The 25,370-nt window shown below is 42.6% G+C and overlaps 1 protein-coding gene across 16 annotated transcripts in view; it reads right to left on the reverse strand.

Annotated features, from left to right (window-relative positions):
- The window catches only part of Rbfox1 (RNA binding protein, fox-1 homolog (C. elegans) 1), a 349,342-nt gene that overhangs the window by 233,054 nt on the left and 90,918 nt on the right, over positions 1-25,370 (reverse strand). Inside the window, exon 1 of one of the 16 annotated variants that reach the window (XM_013517918.1) lies at positions 10,137-10,160. The exons of the other annotated variants lie outside the window; for them this stretch is intronic. The gene's annotated coding sequence lies outside the window, so the exon portion shown is untranslated. Of the gene's footprint in view, positions 1-10,136; positions 10,161-25,370 lie in introns of those variants that run through there. 16 annotated transcript variants of the gene reach the window in all.

A 25,370-nucleotide genomic window follows, 5' to 3' on the forward strand; every position in this document is an offset into this window, starting at 1 on the left:
ACATGCAGGAAATTATTCCACGTGGACTTTTAAAGTGCATCCTAAAAGCTTCAAAGACCTAGCACATTTTAAAAGAATTTAAATTGATGATCCTAAAGTTTAAAAAGCAAAATGTAGAGGGAGGAAGCAGGCTTTTTTTTTTTTTTTTTTTTTTTTTTTTTTTCTTCTGACTTAGCTGGGGCTGCCTCCTGTCAAGTTGCAGAAAGGGCTGACCAGCACATCTAAATCTGGGTTCATTTGCCTCCTTAAGATTATCTTTGCCATGTCGAGCAGTATAAGTAAATCAAAGATGCTTCTCAAGGCGGCAGAAGTCGGCTAATCTCCAGACAAATATTTAGAAGGCAGCTTTGCCTACTCTGGCCTTAATCGTTTCCAACTGATTTGACTTATTCTAATTACAGCCTTTATGTTATAAAAGCCATTTTTATGTTGCCGGGGAGCAGTTTCCTTGCAAATACATGAAATTTTGCTGAGTTTCCATTCCCATGTTGATTATGGAAATGGGACTCTGCAGCTTGCCTCTAATTAGAAAAACACACTGCATGGAACGCCAACAATTTTTAACATTAATAACGTGCCGACAGTGTCCTTTTGTCTCTGCTATCATCCCTTCCAGTGTCTGACACCAGAGAGCTTGGGATTCACCAGGTTATAGGAAGTACGGATCACCTTCCTCCAGTTTGACAGGCAAGAACTCCTCCCTCCCACCAAAGCAGAAACTGCCGATTTGAGAAGGGTATTAATCTAATATAGTAGAAAGGGGAGGATCATTACATTCTAGCACAGCTAAGGGTAAGTGCATTTGTTTCATGATTATAAACTTGGAAGATTCCAGCACAGTAACACAAAGCAGATTAAATGGGTCCTATGGCAAATCAAAGGGTGCTACGATCCAGCTCCTCTTTTTGGTGTGAAGCAATTTTATTATACATTGAGACGATATCAAGATGGAAATCCAATAATTTTCTAGATGTAATGCTCAAACTTAAGGTCTCAGACTGGGAGTCACAGCTCAAGTCTTGGCATCCTAACAGGTCCCTGGGTGCCCTCCAGTGCCTAATAGAGCAGAAAGAATCTTTTCATCTCACAGAGCCTCTATTTATTTACCTGTAAAATGGGAATGCTCACAACCGCCTTAAGGGGTTTTGAAAAAAGAGGGATAACGTAATGCCATTGCATTGTGTTGTAAGTGCATATCCATCCAGCCATTCTGGATTGATCCAATGGACACTCTCCAAATTTCAGGCACCCTCGGTCTTTGTAAAGGCTTTACTTTATCTAAAATATCTGTCCTAAAGCCACATACACATGTTCAAATGCATTGATTCAAGTTTTTCTATCACTTTAGCCTGGGATGCAAATAAAGAGGGTGGAAAAATCAAAATGGAAAGGACATAAGCAACCGCATATAGGAAAGTTGTCCACTATCCATTTTCTAATAAAAAAATAATAGGATACACCCCACACATACCCACACCCACACACACACCCTGCTTAGTCAAAACAGGAACATCGTACAATGCAAAGATGCATCCCATTTTCACTCTGGGAAAGCTGCTTTGATTTATAGTCTCATTAACACAGTGGTCTATATACATGGACAGAAGATGCCAGGCTATGAGAAAAGTTCAGATTACACACACCCTGAAAAAGTAACTGAGTATAGGCAGAAAAAAAGTAGGTGCTAGATAATGAAAGGGATGAATGGCTGAGGTGAAGCTAAAGAACTTCAATAGGTGCCACCTTCACCAGATTATTCTTAAGCCAGCCCCCTCCACTGCTGAAAAACCTCACTAAACATAGATGCTGTCCCCCCAGGGAGGTAGGCCGTATCTCCGCTCCCCACAAGTGTGGGCTGCTCATAAAACACCCTTCCCAACAGTATGGTACAGAACCATCTGCAGAGGAGAAACCTGACAGTTACTCAGCCAGAAGACCAAGGGGAACACCTTTATGTGGATCCTATGTGCCACTGATACTATGTGACAACAGAGAAATGTCACCTCTGTGGTTCGCCTCTCCAGGCCGATAACCCCAGTCCCATCATATAAAAAGCCGCAGTGGAGTAACATTCTACAAAACACCCGACCAGTGTTCTTAAAAACTAGCAAGATCAGAAACAAGGAACATCTAAGAAGTAGTCACAGACCAGGGGAGACTGAGATAAGCTGACAACAGAATATAGAATGGGATCCTGCATGGGGTGCTAGAAAACATGAATAGGTAAATAAGGGAATCTGAATAAAATGTGGACATTAATTAACAATAAAGTCTCTATACTGGTTCATAGGTTGTAATAAATGGACTTTATTGATGTAAGATATTCACAGTAAGGGAAACTAGATGGGAACAATGTACTATTTTTTCAACTTTTGTACAAATACAAAACTATTCTGAAATGTTTATTGCAAGGCTGAACTTCAGGGGCTTCCTTCCTGAGGCCTCTGAGGATGCCGTTCGGTGAGACTTGCTGGCTGTCCTGTTCTGGCCTCACCCTTATCACCCAGGCTCCCCTGCTGTGATGCTGCGCATCTGCGCCGTCTTCTGTGCTCCAGGGGCTTATGGCACTTTGCTCGTGTGCTGTCCTCTGCTCAGAGCACCCCTGATCTTTCTTCTTCTCTATCTGATTTATACCTTGAAGTGTCTTTATGATCACTCAGCATTGACCTCAAGAGCAGTTTCCAAGTATTAATTGTTCATTCTCAATACTTTCATAAAACCCTTGTCCAAAACCCCACCTACTTCTTCAGTTCCTAATTGTCTAACATACATGTCTAGCAAGCTTCTCTGAACACCTCCAAAACTAAGCCTCATTTACCTTTCGCTTCTTGCCATTTGGCTCATCCCATAGCACTCGAAGGTATTAAATATTTTTAGGGTGGATAGACGGGCAGGTAGATGGACAGATGGGTAAGTGGATGGATAGACAGGTGGATGGAGAAAGTGAGGCAGCAAATTTTTCTATACTGATGTTATATAAATTACAATGATAAACTTTCTCTCAGAAAACTTTTTAAATATGTGAGTCAGATGTGCTATAACTGCACCACATGAGCCCCTTAGACCAGATCTTTTCTCTTCCATGCAGCAGCAAGTCTGTAGCAAGTCTACCTTGCTCATTCCCTTGTGTTCTGATGGGCACTGGACCTCCACCCTGCTGCTTTATAGATGGTCTAAGTGGAGTATATTTTCCTTATAGGACTCCATGCTCCTAATAACTAAAGCCATGTCATCTCTATGTGATAAAATGGGAGGCAGGAAAAGCACAAGTCAGAATCCATGTTAGTGAGAGGACTGTCTTTGCTGCTGGGTAAGAGCTGAGGGCCTGATGTAAGAGTGGACACATATCCACCACCACTGCTCTAATTTGAGGACCTCTGTGGTTGCTCGTGCCCCACATAAAGGGGGCAAAAACCTCTCTGTCTTTGTCCTATAGCCTTTGCCAGAGGCTATGGAAGGGAGGGGTTGGCAGTCAGCCAGTGACTGCCTAATGGATACGGGGCTTCCTTTAGGGGTTTCAGAAATATCTTCAGACTAGATAGTAGTGATGGCTGCACATCACTGCAAGTATACTGAATATCATTTATGGTAAATTTTTTGTGATGCATATTTAATCAATACTTTTATAAAACATTAAAATACAGGGTCTCCTGTTAGACTTAAGGAAAGGGATGAAATGAGATAATCATAAAATAATGCAGCACAGGGCATGGCTCACAGCAGAGGACAAATGAATGTCTGCTTGTACAGATATCCTAATCCTGCCCTTGGAGTGAGCTAGAGGACAATGCTGTGTAAATCTTAAAATCCTTGCTGGACAGTGATGAGAACAAACCCCCAACCAGTAGATTCAAGAATACACACTTCCACTGACTGAGTTCAGTACACACAAAAACTAATATTCTTTGGCACATTCCTAAGTCTGCTTCTTTGCCATCGTATCACACAAACGATAGAAGGCTCATGACAACCTGCTGCTTTCCTACAAGTCAGAAGCTTGGACTGAAAAAGTTTAAGTGCTGGGCATGGTGGCAAATGACTGTAATTGCAGCACTCTGGCACTCTGAGGGAGGAGGATCTCAAGCCCAGCTCGGGAAACTGAGCAATTTGGCAAGGCCCTGTCTCAAATATGTGTGTGTGTGTGTGTGTGTGTGTGTGTGCGCGCATATATATATATATATATATATATATATATATATATATATGTAAGACTTTGACTTTGGGCCTGTCCAAACAACAAACAGCTCAAACAATATCTTCCCTAATTGGCATGGCCCTAGGCCAAGACTTAAGACTAGAATGTTTACAGAAAAAGAAAAGAAAAAACTTAAATTCATGCAATAAGGAATGAAAAGGGTGAAATCACTACAGATCCTATAGAAATTCAAAAGATCATCAACACCTACTTTGAAAGTCTGTATTCCCATAGGATAGAAAACTCAGAAGAAATGGACAGATTCCTAAATATGTACAAATTACCAAAGTTGAACCAAGAAGATACAGTGAGCATAGTATTTATTAAAAACATTTAACTGCGCCAGCTTAATGATGAGCTCATTTGGGTGGATTATGGCCTTAGTGGAAGGTAGAGACATTTAAAAATTCATTCATTCAGTCCATTTATTTTTAAGCACCAACTCTTCCTAAAGAACTATTTAGACTCTGGACAGAGCCATGATAATAAACGGCCCTTACCCAAGAGAAGCTGGTGCATGAGGGGGAGACAGTCAGTAGGTAAAAGTGACGGTGTAACATAAGCTCCATACAGGCAGAACTCAACACACTTTCCAGCTTCTACTAGTGTCCAACCACGATGTTACCATACTTGTTAGGTGGATCACTGCAGGGAGGAAGGAAGGAAAGTGTGAAGCTCAGCTGAGAATAGGACTGAGGAATGAGCTTTCTTTCTCCAAGAGAGAAGGTACATTGTCTACCTTCTGCTGTGTCCCCAGTGGTTACCTGGCAGGTTTGTCAGCCCTCTCACACTTGTCCATCCATTTCCTGCTCACCTGCTAAATGACATCCTGTACTAGGCTCTGCAGGTATAAGAGATGATAGAGTAGGTAGTTCCTGCCCTCCTTGTAGAACAAGAGGAAGAAACATCTAGCACATGCAACATGACAGCAGACCATTCCAAGCATTAGAGAAGAGACATCTAGGACACTGGCAGAGAGAGAAAAGCAGGCTGAGCAGGGCCTACTTTTTATGGTCTGATCAGGAAAGGCTTGTCTGTGGACATAGTCAAATCAGCAGCTGATGAATGAGAATGGGTTGAGGAAAGGAGTTGCAAGAGGGCTGTGCAGAGCCCTTCAGACCAAGAATGTTCCAACGTAAGAAGAAGGCTGAACTGCTGGGCTAAGGATGAGCAGGGCACAGAGTGACCGGAGGGGATACAGTTCTGTCTTTCAGTCAAAGGTATCCCTTCCAGCAACTCCAACACACAAGATGATAGGCATAATGTTAACAGCAAGGAGTGCCAGAAGTCTCTCCTTGCTTATCTTCCCTGCAGCTCCTGAGAGTGGTGATGTCCATTCCCACATTTTTATTAGCACAGGACAGATCATCATCCACCACTGGAGCTGTCTCCCATCACAAGGACAATAACACAGACTTTTGATGTCCTGGATTTCTGTGAAGTGCCAGGCTCTGTGCTGTGCACTTTATTACCTATGTAAGAAGGCAGTAGTTTTACTTTTACTCCTATTGCTGCCACTGCTGACATCACTACTATTTCCCCATTATAAAGATAGGAAAACTGAGTCTCAGAGAGGATACAAGTTGCTTCTAAGCAAAACCAAAACAAAACTCCCATATATGGTTGTGTGACCATCTTAACAAAGTTTTCTGCCTCCATCATTTGGTCTTTACCATTAGATATTAATTCTTATAAGTCAGATTTGTTTTGTGCAAGACATAGTCAATAAAAAAGCTACTACACATTCCAAGGTGTTGGGGAAACAGAATGATTACAGGGGAGCCCTGTCTTTAAAGGCAAAGACACATAAGTGTCATCATAGAACAGGGTGTATCCATCATGCAAGGATCAGTGAGTAGCTATGCAAACTTAGATGTGGGGGCAGTGACAGAAGTAACAGGGACATTTCACCCAGAAGAGACAGCACCTGAGCAACAGAGAGAGGAAGACACTTCCCAGAAGAGCAAATGAGAGGAAGAAGAGTGTTACTGGAATGTTAAAAGACATTGGTGCGGAAGTACCTGTAACGTTCATGGAACGGTCACATCCGTTCGAGGAGATGGGTAGGTAATGTAGGAGGAGAAGAAAAGACCAAATTATAAAAGGACTTAGAAGTCAGTTTCAAATTCGGGACTTTTTTCTGAAGATAACGGGGAGCATGCATCCTTGTTAAGCAAGGGGGTGCAGGGTACATTTTACACTTAGCAAAGACCAAGCCTGTCAGACTTCACCAGTGGTTCTCCAAGTGTGGTTCTCAGACGAGCAGCATCAGTGTCTCTTGGGAAATTGTTAGAATGCAAATTCTTTGGTCCCACCCCAGACCTACTGAATCGGAAACACCGAGATTTTTAACAAGCCCTCCAGGGGATGTGGATACATGCTCAAGCCTGAGACCCACAGTCCTGCCCCGAATTCTGCAGACTTCTGCATACACTCCCTGCACTTCTGTATGTATCCCTCTATGCATCAGCAGGCATTGCGTCACTTTGATTTCTAACTCGAGAAGTTTGCCTGCTGCTATTCTAGTTCCTCCCAAAGGACAGGTGAAATGTGTACAGGTCAGGTCAAACCACCTTCTTGGTGTTGCCTCACACCTCCCAAGACCAAGGCAGTCACCTAATAGAGTACGCACTGAACTCTGTGGGAGAAACTCTCCCTCTTGGTTTATCTGTTTGGTTTAAAGAACAGCAAGCCTTCCCCATTTCTCTCCATTGCTTTTCCAGTCCTTCAAGCAGCCACGTAACAGAGGCTGCTTGGGAACTCACGCTGCTGCTTGCAAACTATCATGAGCTAAGAGCTGGGTGAAGGCGTTAGAGGTGGTGAGTTAACAGGGAAACAGGCCCAACTTGGAAGCCTGGGCCCATGGCACTCCAGATCCGGGTGTTAAATGGTGACTGGTCCTCCCCTCTAATCACCTCTTGTTAGCTGCAACTATAGGTAAATTGCTAGCAAGGATTAAGTGAGGAGATGATGCCAGGATCACTGTCAAGAAGAAAAAAGACTCAATTTGTAGAGCAATCATGACTCTGTAATCACTTCTTGAAGAGCTCTTTTTGGCTGTGTTTGCCTAGCGAAGGTGTGGACCTAGCCTAAGCTCGAGTGGGCCCAAAGCACATGTGGCTTCATCTCCAGCATATTAAAATGATGACTCCCTAAATGAGATAAGCCTAGCTATTAACAGGGCTTTGCCTCAACAGGTCTCTCCCGACACCCAAGGCCCAGATGCTGCCCTGAACAAATGAACACAGATGTGCATAAACAATTGATCTGAGCTTATGAATTGAACACATTTCTCTAAACATGTAGGGGAAGCTGGGTAGAAGCTTTGTGGAGGGAGCAAAGACACTTTTCATTTACCTCTGTGTGCAGATTGCCTGCAGCAAATAGAAACAAAGTAATGAGGCAGTGGTTTAAGATCAGCCACGCAATACTCTGTCCCGAGGGGGATGCTGGAAGGGGTGCTGTCTTGCCCCAATTCAGGAGAAGACATTTCTTAAAGGGGGAAAGGGTCTTCTTTTTACTAAATGTTTGGAGTTTTGCCCAGGTAGATTAATATCTATTTTTAAAGCTCAGTCTCAGAGCATGAAAACTTCATTATTTTTGGCCATTTCTCTGGAGAAGTTTGGTAACAAAATGAATGAGAGCAGCCCATGTGATTTCAGACAAAAGAAAAACATTCTGCAACTTTGAAATACAGGAGAGGGACAGAAATACGGTGATATTTAAGTGGAAGCGCGATTCATTCAGACGTGAATGTAGCTGTAAATCCTTCTAAGAAAGGCACCTTGCCTCCGAAATTCCCAAGTAAAAGAGGTTTTGAGAAAGTTTCCTAGTACATGAGCCAAGGAACAAAGAGAAGAAGGGAGGAAGAGGGGAAGGAAGAGGGAAGAGAGGAACGGAGGAAGGGAGAAGAGGGAGGGAAAAAGAAGGGAGAAAGTAAAGACAAGAAAGATACTGGTCCGTAAAAGCCACTTCCAACCCTTGTTAGTCAACAAACACTGTTTTTTATAAAACATCATAGTGTAAAATAAAACAAAACAAAAAACCTTCTCTCATCAAATCTATATTTTCTAAGTGACCATTAAGCAAAGTTGGAATTTTAGCAAGCTGCAGAAAAAAGGCTCTTCAAGTCATAATTTCTACTGGTTTTTTTTCCTCTGAATGTACAAATGAGATCATTTCTCAACAATATCTACACTTACCATAAATAAAAACTAAAAGTCAAAAATCAGCACTCAGTATACTCAGTACACTAAGATTTTTTAAAACCCCTTTTCTGTTTTAAAATAATAATCACAGAAGGCTGTGCTGTACTTGCACCATCTTTATTTCAAATAATATTCCTCTTTTGTACCTAAACTTCCAAATACCCTCATACTATTCAGCATAATTTTTCATACGTTCTTCTCCAATTTTACCTCTCTACTGGTTACTCCGTCAAAACGAGACCTGTTGTTCTCAAAGGAAAAACTGAAATCTGAAGAAAAATTAATTGGAGATTTGGCGTGATAGTCTGGTTGCCGTTACCCTAAATATTTCTTTTGCTTTCTACAGCTCCAAATTGTCAAGCTGGACTGTTGCCTCCTTCTTTGAGTATCTTCATGTCTGTATTACGCTGGGTGCTTAAATACAGACAAAACAAACACGTGGTCAGTACACACCTGTGGGTGGGCACAATGCAAGCATACAGTTCCGATTAGCAAGCTTCTATTCAATAAAACATAGTCGAGTATAAGTCACATTATTAAAATACCTAGCTACTTTGTTTATGCTTTTTTCTTTTCAAAATAAAAAGGCAAAAATCTGATGTCTCTCTTACAAGAGGCCTTATATCACAGTATAATTCTTTTCCCTCAGAATTCACTACTGAGAATCTTAAAAGTGCTTTTAAAAAGACCCAACACACACACACACACACACACAGAAAGAGAGAGAGAGAGAGAGAGAGAGAGAGAGAGAGAGAGGCAAGAGGGAGAGAGAGAGAACAAAGGAAAGGGATAATCAGCTTGGAAGGTTTTTCCTGCTTTGTGCTTATGTTATATAAAGAGAACAATTAATGTCCAACTTAAATTTTTTTCACTTCTCCATTCTATTAGCTTTTTGTGCTTTGAAGCAATCTTAAAATGATGGGCTTCTTAGAAATCAAACACAAGGTTTCCTTCAGAGAAATGGGCTTATTGGTGATGACAGCTTGTGTAAGTAAAGCATACCCTGCCTTTCTGCTATATAACGATATGATTTCAGGAGGTCGAAGTTTGAAGAGGGAGAGTCTCCTCCCAAGCAGGTGAAGGGAGACCCTGGACTGGGCTGAGCAAGGTGGGTGGGAAGAGACCTGCCTGCTTCTCTGTTCCTTTTATACTAAGACATGAGCCGGTCAGCGAATCAAAACCCAGAGTCCTTCATATCACGTGCATGGTATAAAAAGCACAAGTCACCAATACAAATGTCCATCTGTGCCCATGATCAGCATGAGACACTCCTTTCCAAGGGCTTGCAGTCGTGTCTGGTGAATGGAGGACAGATGGTGCCAGAAGTTCTAATGCAAAGTACCCCCAATTTGCAAGGTGCTCCAGAGCCCTCCCAAATCTGCCCTGATTCTCTTGCGCTCTCTCTGGCTCTTTCACACTTTCGATCTTGCTCTTTCCCTCTCTCTCTGCACCAGAACCAGTGAGAAGAGATGTAATTAGTACACTAAGAGATCTCATACTTCTCTATGCAGCAGCTGGGGCTGGGATGGAGGCAGTTACTCAGGAAACTGATGTTGCTTTTCAGGTCACTCCCAACAGAAGGCCAAGTCTGCTCTTAAAACACAGCAGGGCTCAAACTCCTGGTGACCATTCATTCTCTCATAGTCCTGTTCATATTCATTCTCTCTCTCTCTCTCTCCCCCGCCCCCCGCCTGCTTGCAGACAGAACCCCCAGTGGGAAGAGACAAACTCACCACAGGTGTGAAGCCAGCAGCACAAGGTTGGGCGGCCAGGCGTCAGTGTAAGGTGCTAGTGGTTAGCTCCATGGGCAAAAGGTGGGCCACACCAGGGGAAAAGAGGAGTGCAGGGGCTTTGCAAAAGGCAAAGAAAAAAAAAAGCAGGAGGAAAAGCATCAGGAATATGTGCAAAGAAAAAAAAATAAGGCAAAGGGGATGGGAAATTAATAATCCAACAAGCAGGTTCCCTGCGTGTTATTAATCACACTGCCTCGCCCAAGCCGCAGAGGAGCCCAGAGCAGCACATGGAAGGGGAGGGCTTTGCACACCATTGGTTGCCTCTCTGCACTCCTATACGTCTCAGCCAATCCTCCCTGTGCCTTAAGGTACAGATATATCTGGGCTGCAGTTGCAAACCTCTGGAAGATGAAAAATCGTGCTCTGTGAGTAAGGTACTGCTCCGTCCAGTTAATGCACTATAAACTTTATTTGAGCTGACTTCTCATTTGATCCCCCTGTGACAGGGTCAGGGAGCGCAAGCAATTCCACCCCAAATCATGCCATAATCGAATTGCTGCCTATTTCCCGAACCTATAATGAAAAAGGCAACCGAAATAATGCAGGTAATGTTGGCGGCCTCCCTTGCCTGTCGGACATTATTACCTCCGATTGCTTGCCACCATTTCCCCGTGCTCTAACAATGAATATATTTCACAGCTCACTTGCTCTCCTGTGTGGGTGGCATGGTATAGACACCTACATGATAGGAAAAGAAATCTAAAACAATGAGGCTGCTTCTGAGTGCCTTGCCTAGCAGCCTACTGGTGGGAGAGGCAGATTTATCCAAGTGCTTCTCACACACACACACACACACACACACACCCCATACACCAACATGCTGGGAGGGACAGGGTACAGTCCAAAGGCACAGGCTCAGCTACCACCAACTCGATTTCTCTTTGTCTCTTTAAGCCCCAGCTTCATCACCTACAGCATAATAACTGGGAGTGTGACTCCTTTATCACTCAGATGCTCAGATGGTTTTTAGCCTATTTTTTCCTCCTGCACAAAAAGAGACAGATATAGCTTTAGGGACTGGGTATAAGATAAAATAACATGCCTACACACTCTACCTGAAAATGTCTTTGGAGTGCTCATTTCTCCCTCGAAAAGGTTTAAAAAAACCAACACTCTCTATTTGCATGCCCTTAAAAAATATAATTCTGCGTCCCATGATATTTTGCTTCTCTAAGTGCTGACAGCGGCAGAATGCAACGGAACGGAAACTCAGAGGCAAAAGGTACAATGTGGAATTGGTGTTTGTAGGGCTGCCCTTTGGTGGAGGCCAGCCCCAGGCCACAGGGAATGTGCATTTGACATCCAGTGTGTCTGCAGCTTCTGGAAGCTGTGACTGATGGAGCACGCCGCGGGATTCCAACGCTATCTCCTATTTCTCCAGCTAGTAGGTTCAGTTCACTCCGAGCAGTGACTTTGAAATTGTTAGACATCAAATTCTTGCTGTAGAAACTTGGCTGTGCTTAAGAGATATCACTGTTGTCTCAGCCATTATCACTAAAAACTCGGGCTGCACTTCAACCTTGGAAATCTGTATATTTATGGATATACAAGCGTGGACAGAGATTTCTCCGAAAGCATCCATTAAGCTGGAAAAAAAACACACACTAGCAACACATGTAGTTTATGAATCATAAACAGGAGGCACTTGAAATCAGAAGCAATGAGTATCCAGGAGCAGTCTCTTCTAAAGCATCAGCTACAACGCAGAACTCTGTCCTCTGGTTTTTTTTTCTTTATTTTTTTTCTTCTTTTAAATGTAGGATCTACGCTCTGCGATTTTTATTATACACAACTTTCCTGGTCAATAAAATCACCATCCTTGCCTTGGCCCTGCTTTTTAATAAGAAAAACCAGCCACAGGAACCACACAGCTGCAAAACCAGGCAAAAGTCAGGTGAGGGGAGTGTAGAACTCCTCAGTGGAAATCCCTGCGTTTTCTCTTTCCAGGTTGGTACAGCTGAATGCAAAGGCAGGGCCACTATTTTTAAAAAAGATACATAGTTTCAAGAGTGCTTGCTGACACACACAAAGAATAATTCTTTAAAATACTCAGCACTATGGGCTATAGAGAACAGATCTTATAAGGAAAAAATCAATATAAAGAAAAAATACTCTAGATGTAATTGAAGTCATACATTTGTACATGACTTCTGCTATACGCCCAATTACTGCTATTTATCAAAGAGTAGACAACATTGAAACTGGCAGCATGAAAAACAAATTTTACTAAGTCAGAGGGAAGAAAATCATCAGAAAGAAAAGGAAAAAAAGATACAAATAATAAATAATTCAATATTCTCGAAGAAAGCTCTTGCAGAAAAGGCCTGGTTGATTCAAACATCAGAGATGCGTCTGACAAGAGACGTATTGATTTAGACAATTCTATCATCATTATTCCAGCCGGAGTCCTTCACAAAAGCTGCTCTCTTTGCTCCTGTTTTTATTGCTGTAACTACCAACCTCCTTCTTATACCTCGATCTCTTTGAACCAGTATTCATTACAGCTTAAATTTTAAGCCTAAGCATAAGATGATAAACAGATTCCCTGCCTCATGTTTGCAGAACACAAGGGCTTAGCTTTCTTAAAATCTCATAGGACGAGAGGCTATTTACAATCTGCTGAAGATTTCGGCACTCTATGGAGTAGGTCATGTGCCCATCTGTATAATTAACCAAGGCAGAGTATCTAGGTTCAAGGGAGAGCATAGATCCAAAGCAAATATTACCCACATCTAACAAAGAATTGTCAAAAGTCCAACAGGAAAGCTGACAACAAATGTACCCTTACCCTTTAAAGGCTCTGAGAGGGAACACTGACATCTATCTGCAATGGGTTCATTCTTTCCTGCAAAGCAGGTTCCAAAACTATTACTTATCTTTCCAACCAAAACAATAGAAAGAAAAAATAAAACAAAAAAGAAAGAAAAATTAAGAAAAAAAGAAGGAAGGGAAGGCTGGAGGAAGGGGACAGGGAGGGAGAGAGAAGGGAGGGAGGGAGAGAAATAGGGAGGGAGGAAGGGAGGAAGAAAAGAAGGAAGGAAAGAAAGAAGGATGGAAGGATGGATCATTTGAGGTCAACGCAGATCACTAAAATACAGTTGTATAATTAGTGGAGAAAAAAAAAAAAACAGGGCTCCATTAAGCATCTGCAGAAAGCAGAACTATTTCTTCAGTGTTCGATGTGTTAATTACAAGCAGATAGGAGGTGCCATGGAAAATTAACAGTCTTGCAAAAGCATGAGAGGTAAATAGACAAAGCAGGAGCTGCTGGAGGGTCGGGAGAGCAAGTTAGTTTTGAAGGAAGATAAAAGAACTGTCATGTCCACGGTGCTGTGGAGGGAGAAAGGGCAGTGTGCCCTGTTATCACCAGTTAATTAGGCAGGAGGTCCACGCTTGCATACTCCGCAACATTTGCCATGGTAATCAGATGTATTATTCAAATGTGCAGAAACAGGAGAGCCATGGTGGGCCTGACAGTCTGCCCACTCCAAGGTACTGGGTGCACTGAGCCAAGGAGCTCTGCCCTCCACATGGACAAGTGAGGTCTGGGCATCTCTCTTAATTGCAGATGAGTGAGTGAGGAAGGAGCTCCTGAAATTCAGTACCTCCAGGTTGAGCTGCTGCCCAGCTGAGGTGAGAGTGATTGAGGGCAAAATCGAGAAGACCATACAGGTAGTGGGTACCACAGAGCAGCTGACTAGGGGAGATGCAAAGCAATGCTTAGCTGTTCTTTTGAGGGGCCTCAGGAAGATTCACTGGTCAACTTATGGAAGACAGTAGAGAGAAGACATAGAAACAGAGACTGGAGAGAGACAGAGAGGGAGAGAGACAGAGAGGAGAATATGAATGGGAACATGAAATGAGAGATCTAGAGAAGAGATATCAACATCAATTTTTTCTGAGTTTGCCAGAATAAAAAGATGAAAACTCCCCAATTCTAAACTTCGATCTAATTTACTAATGCTGTGTGGCAAAGTACAGTTCAGCTCAATGCTTTCCTGGTCTTTCATACCCAGTGGTCACTGACAATTTATAGGCAATGATTTCATGATGTCAGACACATGAGCAGGATGATGAAAGACATGCTTTCAACAGAGACACAGGATACCTCATCTCCACTGGAGGCCAGAGGGACAGTGGTCAGCCCATGTGATGCGAGGGCTCATGGACACGATGGGGCATGGACACAAGCCAAGGTTTTTGGGCCACCCATGCATGCAACAGTTCAGGAGACACTTAACCCCATGGAAACTGGACAAGAAGCCTCCCATAGAACCACAGACAGCACATAATTGTGCCTGAGATATACTGGGAGACCACCTTTACCACGAGCAAATTTTTATAAGAAAATGCTTTTCATATGGGGCAAGGAGGCCTGTGGGGTAGAAATTACAACGGGTGACTGGTAGTCATGGATTTTGCAGTCATAGATTCAACTAATTGCTGATGGAAAATTCTTGGAAAAAGAAGATGGAGTCTGTGCTGAACAGCTAGACTTTTTTTCTTGTCACTATTCCCTAAACAGTACAGTATAGCACCTATTTACATGACATTTACATTGCTTTAGGTATTGTAAGTAATCTAGAGATGATTTAAATCATACATGCGGTTATGCATATGTTATACACAAATACTAGGCCACTTTATAAGAGCACTCGAACATCTTTGCATTTTGTAATTTGTGGGGGGTCCTCGAACCAATCTTCCACCTTACTAAGAGAAGACTGCGTTGATCAACCCCTGACTCCTATTTTCTTCTCCTTAGGCTCAGTGTAGACAATGGACCAGGCTGGCCTACAGGCAATGACAAGGTTAGGGATGGGTAGAGAAAGTCGCAGGAAATATCTTGGCTTCCAGTGATCAAGCATGGCTTAAGAATCTCATGGAGAACTCCTCCACAAGGACATCGGGAGCCTGCTCGGGACTGCAGTGCTAGTAGTGGGGTGTGTACACTGCATAGTGATGTCAGTGTACGCAGCTTAGAAACTCTCAGCCCAATACACCAGCTGTAAAAGGGACATGGGAGATGATAGAACAGCTGAAGGAGCACAAGAAGCACATAGACACGGACCTCTGTCTCTGGATTAATCTACAACCACACAGAGACACAGGGAAGTGAGTAGAGTGCAAGTTCTTCACACATTTCATATGTCACTCCCAATTTGGCAACATCTTAGACATGGAGGAGAAGTTAGTGCTTGCCTGAGGTTGGGAAAGAAAGGATGTGGTTGTAACTCCAAAAAGCTTGGGATCCTGGCAGTGGGAACATCCAGTGTGATGACAGTGGCGGCTGGCACAGCAAACAGCACAGGTATAAACACACAGAGGAAGGAATGCGTATAAAACTGGGGAGCCCTGAGTAAGGTGAATGAAACACATCAATATCCACTTCCTGCTTAGGATGTGGAAGAACAGATATGCAAGATTCACCACTGAGGACAAGTCAGTGAGGACAGTGTGGGACCTTTCCTTTGTGTTAGTTCTTACAACTGGATGCAATTCAGCAAATATCTCAAATTTGGGAAAAAGTCCTAAGAGGAATTCTAGCTGTGGAGCTGTGTACTAGAATCCCAAGTTCCCTACCTGTCAACCATGATTCTTTGCACACGTTACTTCTCTAGGCCCCAGTAACCCGCTATACAATGTAGATAATAATAATGCCCCCTCCCAAGGGTGGCTGTGGGGTTAAATGAGATAATATGTGCTATTTGCCTAGAACAGCTCCTGCTGTTTGGTAGTGCTCTGATGCATGATAATTATTATCATAAGCTTCATCATCATTGTTGTTATGTACAGTTTCTAAATATGTGTGAGTAAGTGAAAGCATGCTTCAGAGGTTAAATGTGCGCCCATTTCCCTCAGGATTGCCTCATTTTCAATGAGTGGCGATTGTGAAGTCTTTTTAAGATGTGTCAGTGACCAAGACAAAGTCTTCAGCTTTGGAGTCCTGTCCTGAAATCCCCAGGCCCTTTCCTGCCATCTGTGCCCTTGGACAGGCTATTTCTCTAGCTCCTCCCCCGACACCAAGGCTGCCTTCCACTTCCACCATCTCCCAACCAAACTTGTTCATAACCTACCCTGTCTACAGCAACCCCCTCTCCACTGCAGAGTAGATCTGGTTCCTATATATCCTGTTTTCTTCCTGACAATCAGCAGGTGTCTGGGGTGACTCCCAGGCACTCAATCACATCAGTTAAGCACCACTGGGAGGAACAATGGGAATAAAAGTCTCCATTCTGATCAAATTAGTTGGACACGGATCAATAGGGAGCTTTGGTGTGTCCGTAGGCTTGGAGCCTGTAGATTCCAAGCACAGAGTCATCTGAGAGACAGAGAAAAGGAGAGTGAGGGGAGAAATAATATCTGTTTCCTTGGCAGAGAGATTTCCTTTTATTGAATCTGTCACTTCCCATTTCGGTTAACAAACTGCTGAACGGAGCTCATCGTCGGGCAAATATTACAGCTCCAAGGAATACAAAGTGTGAGCAATTGTTCCAGATTGGAGCTTTTATAAGAAAAAATGGGTGTGGCAGAAAAAAAAAAGGAGAGGGCCAGGGGTTTTGCATGCTGGAGGGGAAACCCAGCTCTGCAGAGAGGTGGCTTGGAAAGGAGGAGGGGTGACATCTTGAGTTTTGCTTGATATTTTTTCCCTCTTCTAAACTACAACCAGTCTAAGACTTACAGCCAGCATTACTGGTTCCAAAGGTATTGCAGGGAATGCATAAAAAGGACAGTTCCATTTTCCCCAGGAGAGGATGCTAAATTTGGACTTGAATAACTTCAGAAAGAAGACTCTGGAAAGATTTTATAATTTGCTACTGTTTTCTTCTACTTTTCTGAACAGGAGATGTAACGCCATCATTGCTGGACAAATAAGAAATTGAAGCCCTTTTCTCTCTCGAGATTCAGCTAGTCGTGGTCTTTGGTGGAGAGGGGTGTTTCTCTGACAAAGAACAGAGAACACACTGCTGGAAAGCTATTGTGTTCTTAATGATGGTAGATATTTTATTTGCTTTAGTGTGTTACCCAAACTCACAGAGCTAGAAAGTAGCGAGCTGGGTTTCAAACCAGAGCCTGCATTTGTTCCACAACCCCATTTTGCCTGCCTGCTCAGTGGGTTGGTCGGTCCCTTACTTCTGTGATATTTGTCACTGTGATGACTGTCAGCTTCCAAAGCGGTGGTTCACAATTCATCTCTGCATCTATATTCAGCACCAGAGCGCCAACTGGTTAGCGGCCAGGACATACCTATTTATCCTGGATTACAACGTGAGCCAGTGGTACCCGACCTTACCTGTATGTCACATTCATCCACAAAAAACCTGTAAAATTCCAGGTGCACAGCTCCTCCTGTCAGGGGATCCTAATGTGCATTCAGATTTAGAAATCGCAAGTCATGGCATTATTATGAATATGAAAAATGGTAACAGAAGAATTGCTTCTTAAGAGGATTAAGGCAAAAAGTTTGGTATGACTGGGGACCTGGGAAATGAGTGATGTCTGAATCTTTCTGTGTCAAAAGCTGTATGATGTGGCAGAAAGAGCCAGTGTAACCATGTAAGTAACCTCTTCAAGATGGTCTTCACTCATAATATGGGTTGATATGCTCTCCCTTGAAGAGCTGTTATGGGCATTAGAAGCAGTATTTGAAAACTACCAATTATTGTGTTGGGATATGGGATTGGTTGGGATATGGAATATGGTCTATCATACTGGTTGGTAAATCAAAGTTTCCAATAAAAAAAACACTGAAGATAATGACAATAAATCTCTATTAAACTGTAAGGCTTCCATTACAGAGAGCCAAATCTGAAATGAAATTGTTTTACTTTTTAGTTTTTCCCCTCTAATGTCTCCTTCTCAGAAGATTCCTGACCACCATTTTCCATCTTCTCAATCTTTTTTTTAACCTCTTTATATGACCCCTCATGACCTGGCTATTCCTTATATGTGTACTTATGCACATACTGTGTTCTGCACGTCAGCTCCTTGTGGGTGAGGACTTTTCACTGGCACCCAGCACCTCTGAAGAATTAAGTGTTGAGTGGATGGATTGGCTAGGGACCACCTGCAATAGGACAGTCTGGGTGTTTGTGATGTGACACATACGTTCATCACAACCCCAAGCCTGAAGAATTAGAATGTCCAGAGGGAGCATCCGGGACTTTGTTTCCACTCACAAAGCGGGTGACTGACTGGTCAATACCACCTGAGAATGACTTTTCTGAGGTTAAGAAAGTAATCACTATTGCACTGTTACAACACGCCAACTGCTATGTTCATCCACGCAGGGAGACTCCAAACTAATCCTCATAAAAGCAGAAGAGATGAACACAAACATCCCCACTGTAGGAGCCCATGGATTTTATCACATGTGCCTGAAGTCACTGGACTGCTAAGCAACAGAGCAGACTCCTGGACACATCTCTACACAGCCACCAATACTACACTGGTAAGCGGTGGACTTCTCAGTCCACATACTCTGTATGTCTCACATGAATCTTATCCTTTTGTTTTTTAAAACTTTATTGTTCTTTTTTAATCCTTTTCACTTCTGAATTCCACACTGATTGAAGAATACTTTGTGGAGACGTATTTTCTATTATCGGCAATTAATGTGTCGAGACATACAAGACCAAAAATACAGCGCTGTTAGAAAGCATAGCATGGATGGAAGAATGCACGTAACCCTACAGCAGAAGAGTTTCCAGGTGTAGTCCTCAGGCCAACAGCATTGTTTTGTGAGAAACATATTTTCTGGGCTCCCTTCCAGAACCACTGAGCAGGAATTCTGGGGTAAGGCACTGACATTTCAGTTTTCACATGCTTTCCAGGGAAGTATGGGACCTTCTGCTAAAGAGGAAAAATGACAAAGGAGAGGATAACAGGAGGGATAGAATTTCCAGGGAAGAGAAAGAACTTAGGGGTTAAGATTCATGTGAGGTAAGGAAGGGTCATTACAGGTTTGGGGACAGAGAAAGGACTGAATGAAAATTTGTCCTGGAAAACATGGATGCTGAGAAGCACCACATCATCAGGGATGCCTGTGCTCTCTGATTTGTTTCCTGTAGCTGTTTCCCAAATGAAAAGATTCTATAGCTGAATAAATTTGGGAAAAGTTGAGTTAAAGCCATCCACCCAAATTTGTTGATGTTGTTTACTGTGGGATTTTTCCAAGATGTTCTTAGCCTTAAAATTAATACCACAAAATTCTAAAAACAGAACACTTCACATTACTAAGAGTGTCTTATTTACAGTAAATCTGGAAATATTTATTCTGTACTTTTTGTGCATGCTTGTGGCTTTCTCCTTTTAAAAAAATAAGCGTTAGCCAGGCATGGCAGCTCTCACCTATAATCCCAGCACTTGGGAGGCCGAGGCAGGAAGATTGCGGGGCATTGGAGGCCAGCCTGGATTAGAAAGTGAAACCCTGTTTCAAAAAATTAAAAGAAGATAAGCTTTTATATTTTAGAATGGTTTTAAGTTATCCAAATGATGGGAAGGCAGTATAAAGAGTGGTGAAGTATGCAACTATGGAGACACCTGATTTTTCCATTGCTAATACCCCATAGCACTAGACGTATTCTTCACAACTAAGGAATAAGCACCGATCCATTAACAAGAGTCCACGCTTTACTCAGGTTTCCTTAGTTTTCACTCATTGCTCTCCTTCGGCTCCAAGGTCCTGCCCAGAACACCGCTCCACACAGAGGTGTCATGTCCCCTTCGGCTCCTCCTAACCTTCACAGCTTCTCACTCTCCCTGCTTTAGATCACCTTAACAGTGCGCTGGCCTGAGGCCTTGTAGGCTGCTCCTCAACTTGGATTTTTCCAACGCTCTGGAGCCATGGCTTCCAGAAGAAGACACATTTACTCCTTTCTCTGATATGACCTCCTAATTCCATGTGTTCATTGCCTTTGTCAGGACTCTTAGGGCCTTGTTTCTTCTCTGCAAGATGGGATGAGGTTTAGAGGGAAAGACATTAAAATCAGAATTCCATCAGTTATCAGGAAAATTAATGCGGGATTTTAGCGAAGCTGATTAGAATGTGATCTAACTGTCATTGCTTCACACAGAACCCTCAAGGCAAAGTTGTCTGTTGACCATTCTTAGAATTCCAATTTGATGGCAACTAGCCCATTTTTAGGTGGCGAGTGCAGAGCTCTGAGGATTGTTAGTCCTTCCCATGGCTGGGGTGGCTTGGACACAAAATTTTAAAAAAGAAACAAATAAAATAACTCATGATGTTCAAGCTTCACAAAAACCTAAGACCATCCATGGAACGTATGAACATCTGTCTAACCCTGTCATCCAACTGCCAGAGTAGGCTCGAACTTAATAAAAGCAGACGGTACTCTTCATCCCTTGGGTTTTAATCCCAGTTTCACTACTTAGGTCCTGAGGCAGTTATTTCCATACCTCCAGGTCCTCATTATCAAAATAGGGTTAATGCCAGGGTCTCCCATAGGGAAACTTTTGGTCTAATGAGCAAATCAATGCATATTGATCAATGTTAGGATCCAGCACTGTGCCCGTACTTTAGAAATCCCCCAATGTAGATTAGCTATTATTTTTACAATGATTAATTTGAGCCATATGAAAAAGGTATTTATATAGGTTAACAACTGCCAGATGCCAGTCACTTCATATGGTTCAATCTACTGTCATCATCATCATTGTCATCACTCAAGATACCCACAGAGGCAGCTTAGGCTATAAGTGACACCCCCTTGAAAGGGGAGATGGCCAGCTATGCCCAGTCCTGCCCTTGGTCTCACTGATGGAGACCTGTCAACTCCGACAACATCCAGTGCCTCCCTCCTTTCTCACCAGCCTCCTTTCAGCAGACCCCTCCTCCTCCCATTTAAGACATCACTGTGACTCCATTTCTCCACACTTCATTTTCCTCCTTGCCCAGCCTCTGCCATATCAAAGCAATGGGACTAAAGAGAAATTTCACAGCTCTCTGACCTTCAGCAAGAAATGCCCAGGAGCAAGGAATGAATGAAACATGATGAAATTTCATGAATTTTTCTAGAAACTCTAACTTTCAATGAAATTGAGGAGGAGAGGGTCAAAGAAACAGCCAGGAATAGAAGACCTGACCCATGGTGATTGGATTACATTCCATGCCCTTCAATTCCTTATTAAGATCATCCAAATGAATGTGATATATATTACGCACTCATCCATATTCAATACGCACAGATATACACTGCTAAGGAGAGTGCAAAGTAATCGAATCAAGAAACAATTGGCGATAGCTTTTCGACGGAATTGTGTTCAGAAGGAGTCCTCCGTTGTTTTCTCTGTTTTCTGCATTCAGCAACAATGGGGAAGGGGAAAGAAATGTCATTCTCTAAGCACTAAAAATAAATACTTGTGTTCTATTCCGTTGTCTCCACAATGAATAAAACAGGCACGCGGGTTTATAATATCAATTCACAGGGCTCTTTCTGCTCCAGTGAACTGTTACTGAACGGTTCAGAACAAAGCTACAGGCGGATCGGACGAAGCCTTCTAACAGAGTTGACATTAGGCTCAGCCTGATAAGACCACATCAGAGAGACTCGCATTCTCCAGCCCCTGTGATCACGGCAGCTGAGATGGAGAGGTGCTCCAGCTCATGGAGCCTGATCACAGGCCAGCTCCGTGAATCTGGCTCACAACGCAGCTCAGGGTGATCAGAAAAGGCTGAGGAGGGCAAGATGGTCTCATGATTGCAGGCTGTTTAGACTGGAAGTTAAGCCTGGCCCAGGAAGAAGGAGCTGGAGGACTAGAAGCAAGGGGATCCCTCAAGGAAGATAAAGGAAGTTCATCTGCAATAACAGTAAGTGATGAGCCCCATAGAAGGACGCCAAATATTTCCAACCCATCTCTTGGGAACAAGAGTTCACAACTAGGGAATATTGTGGTCCTCATACCTCAAGCACACATGACAATGTCCAGAGACTCTCTTGGTTGTTACCAAAACAACCAAACACGGGGGGACAGAGAGTTCTACTGGCATTGAGTAGGTAAAGAACAGAGATGCTACTAAACATTTTATAATGCACAGGAGAGCTCCCTGCAACAAAGAATCATACCATCCAGCCTAAAATGTCAGTGGTGAAGCACTCTGCTCTAGGAGATAGCAACTTTGATTATCCATCTAGACAGAGATAAAGCCTTATTAAATTAGATTATCAACTCAGTTATCAGCAACAGTTATCTCCATACCCAGGACAATCGATGAACAGTTTGGAGAAGTGAAGGTGCCAGGAATTAGTTACTTCTCCGCAGAAGATCAAACACATCGTTATAATTTAAGGGTATTTATGGGATATTTTTGGAGATGTGCTGTTTACTCTCATTCGTCTCAGTGCCGTGACAGCTTTGAATGGTTTACTGTGCTCTCAGAAGACACATTTAACTTTCTTTTTTTAATTTTGAAATGAATACAGTCACTGTATTAAAATTTCCTCTGCTTTTTCTGTCATCTACAAGTCACCACAGCAAGACACAATTTATCTCACTAAACATCGCGGAGGAAGTGTAGAATCTAAACAATTTGAGGGCTTGCCTCAATTAACTTGAGACTGCTATTATTTGTGGTAAGGTCATTAATAGAAGGATACTGCTCATATTGTGATTTAAAGAATGTGATACAAGGAGGCCAGAGGGTGATACACTCAGGTCAATCCAACATTCAGTAACACCACTAGAAAATCACCAGCATACAGTTGTCTAAAGCAAAGGACTCCAAACATTCTTCTGTATAGAATGAGGGAGTTAATATTTCAGGCATTGTATATTATGTTGCAATTATTCAACTCAGCCCTTGTAACATGAAAGCAGTCAATGATGATTTCTAAACAAATGTGCAGGGCTGTGTTCCAGTCAAGCTGTGTTTAGAAAAACAGTCTTCAAGGAAGATTTGGCCTGAGGGCCAGGTTTGCCAACTCCTGGTAAAATCTAAAAACCTGTATAATGCTAGAGCTTAACTGAAGTGATGGAATCCGAGGATGTGCAAAGCACTTCAAATACCTGCACTGTTTCCAGGTTATTACTGTGTGGATCGATTAGCAATGTACTAAGATGAGTCTTAACAGCAGCTAATATAATGGGCAAGTTGTCATACTTGGGTTGCTACAATATGCAGTGTTTCTTTACTGTGTATTGTACCATGTTCTTACATTTCTTAGAAAAATTCATGCAGGAAATATAAACTAAGCCATTATCATACCACATATCAAGTGCCAGAGGAGCATCTGAGGATATAAAAGTGATTTTGATGGATAATAATCCTATGTGTCCTACGGTGCTTTACAAAGACTTGTTTGTGCACAGTTTTCCTCTGTAGAGTACACACACGTGCACAGGGGCACACATAAACACAAACTAACCGGTATGACTTTGAAAATAAAGTTCTGTTTTGCAGCCATGTATCTGTAGTATTTCTGCAGTGATGGTTATAAAACACACGAGGTAGGCAGAATGAGGACACTTCCCCAAAGAAATCTGCATTTCATTCTCTATTTTTCTTGGCAAAAGGAGGTCTGCAGATATGGTGAAAGTCAGGATCTTGAGGAGAGAAGATTATCCTAGATTATCTGGGTGGGGCCAGTGTAATTGTGGAGGTTCTGAAAAGATCAAAGCGGAGACGACCATAGAGGGAGAACCACAGAGAGAGAGAGAGGGCAAGAGAGAGGGAGGGGAGATTTGAAAATGCTGCACCGATGGCTCTGAAGACAGAGGAAGGGATCGGGAGCCAAGGAACCCAGGTGGCTTCCAGAAGCTGGGAAGCATGAGGAAATGGATTCTTTCCTAGAACTTCCAGCAGGAATCAGTCATGCAGGTATCTGGATTGTAGCCCAGTAAGATCTATTTTATACTTTGGTCTTTGGAACTGCAATGGAGTATAACAGTTTTGCTTTAAACCACTAAGGTGTGGTAATGGGTTACAGCAGCGATGAGAAACTGATACAGCAGGAGCAGAGTAACCATTTACTATATGGCTGAAAGGTTATTTTGGAAGATAAGAAGTTTGGGAGACTTTGGGAAATTGTATTTTCCTTCTAAGGATTTTGGAAGACTGTCTAATTTACTATCCCCTCAGAAGCAAGAAACAAAATTGAGTTTTCTTTTGGAAGCACATATCTGCCCTCTGGTGCACCAACTGAGGCAAAGAAAGACACTGGGCCTGAAGGTATTTAATACGGTCTCCAAACTGGGTTGTCACACTTAATAACTGGGGCTTCAGTTTCCTGGTTATATTGTGGCTCAATAATCCCCTACTCACCATTACTTCTGCAAGGACTGGAAAACAATGTAAGCTATGTATTTGGCACATAGTAGGCTCACTACATAGAGCATGTCTTTTTTATTCTTCTGTAGGGATTTCCTTGCCAACTCATAATGTGTTAAGTGTTGTGATATAGATGAGTTTTTCTGGAACAATTACAATTTGAAAGATTTTTTTGCAATTTGTATTTTGGAGAATGAAATCATTTGCCAATAAAGCTTTCATCTCTAGAACAATATTTTTCATCTTTCAGCACCACAAACAGGGATCATATACTATAGTGAATATTTGAATTTTAAAAATAGATTACAGAAAAAGATACATTGCCATTAATACCTCTCAGAACCCTCCCCCTCTTCACACGCACTTATCCCATCATTCTTGCCACGTTCTGAACCAGTTCTGTTAGTCCTCTTTTAGAAGTGTCTTTAAGAGTACGATCAAAAATATAGTTAAAGGTGCTGCCAGGGGCCATTACAGTGTGTTTCAACCACCTTATTCACCAGATCTGGCATCATGTGACTTCTGGCTCTTCCCCAAAGTCAAAATGACCATGGAAGGAAAATTTTTGAATCAATTTAGGTTATTGAGGCAGCCAGGGAGCACAACCAATGCAGGCCTGAGAAAGGAAGAACACTAGTTAGAGCTCAGTCTGGGCCACGTAGCAACTTAGCACAACCCTAAGGGAGGGAAAAGAGGGCCGGGCTGGGGACTTAGTGCAAAGACTTTGGGTTTACACCCTAGGAAAGCAGGAAAGCAAAGCAAAGCAAAGCAAAGCAAAGAAAAGAAAAGAAAAGAAAAGAAAAGAAAGATGGAAGGAAAGGAAGGAAGAAGGGAAGGGAAAGGAAGGGAAAGGAAGGGAAAGGAAGGGAAGGGAAGGGAAGGGAAGG

Source organism: Chinchilla lanigera, unplaced genomic scaffold (assembly GCF_000276665.1).
Source record: "Chinchilla lanigera isolate Chin_1 unplaced genomic scaffold, ChiLan1.0 scaffold00041, whole genome shotgun sequence".
Lineage (NCBI taxonomy): Eukaryota > Metazoa > Chordata > Mammalia > Rodentia > Chinchillidae > Chinchilla > Chinchilla lanigera.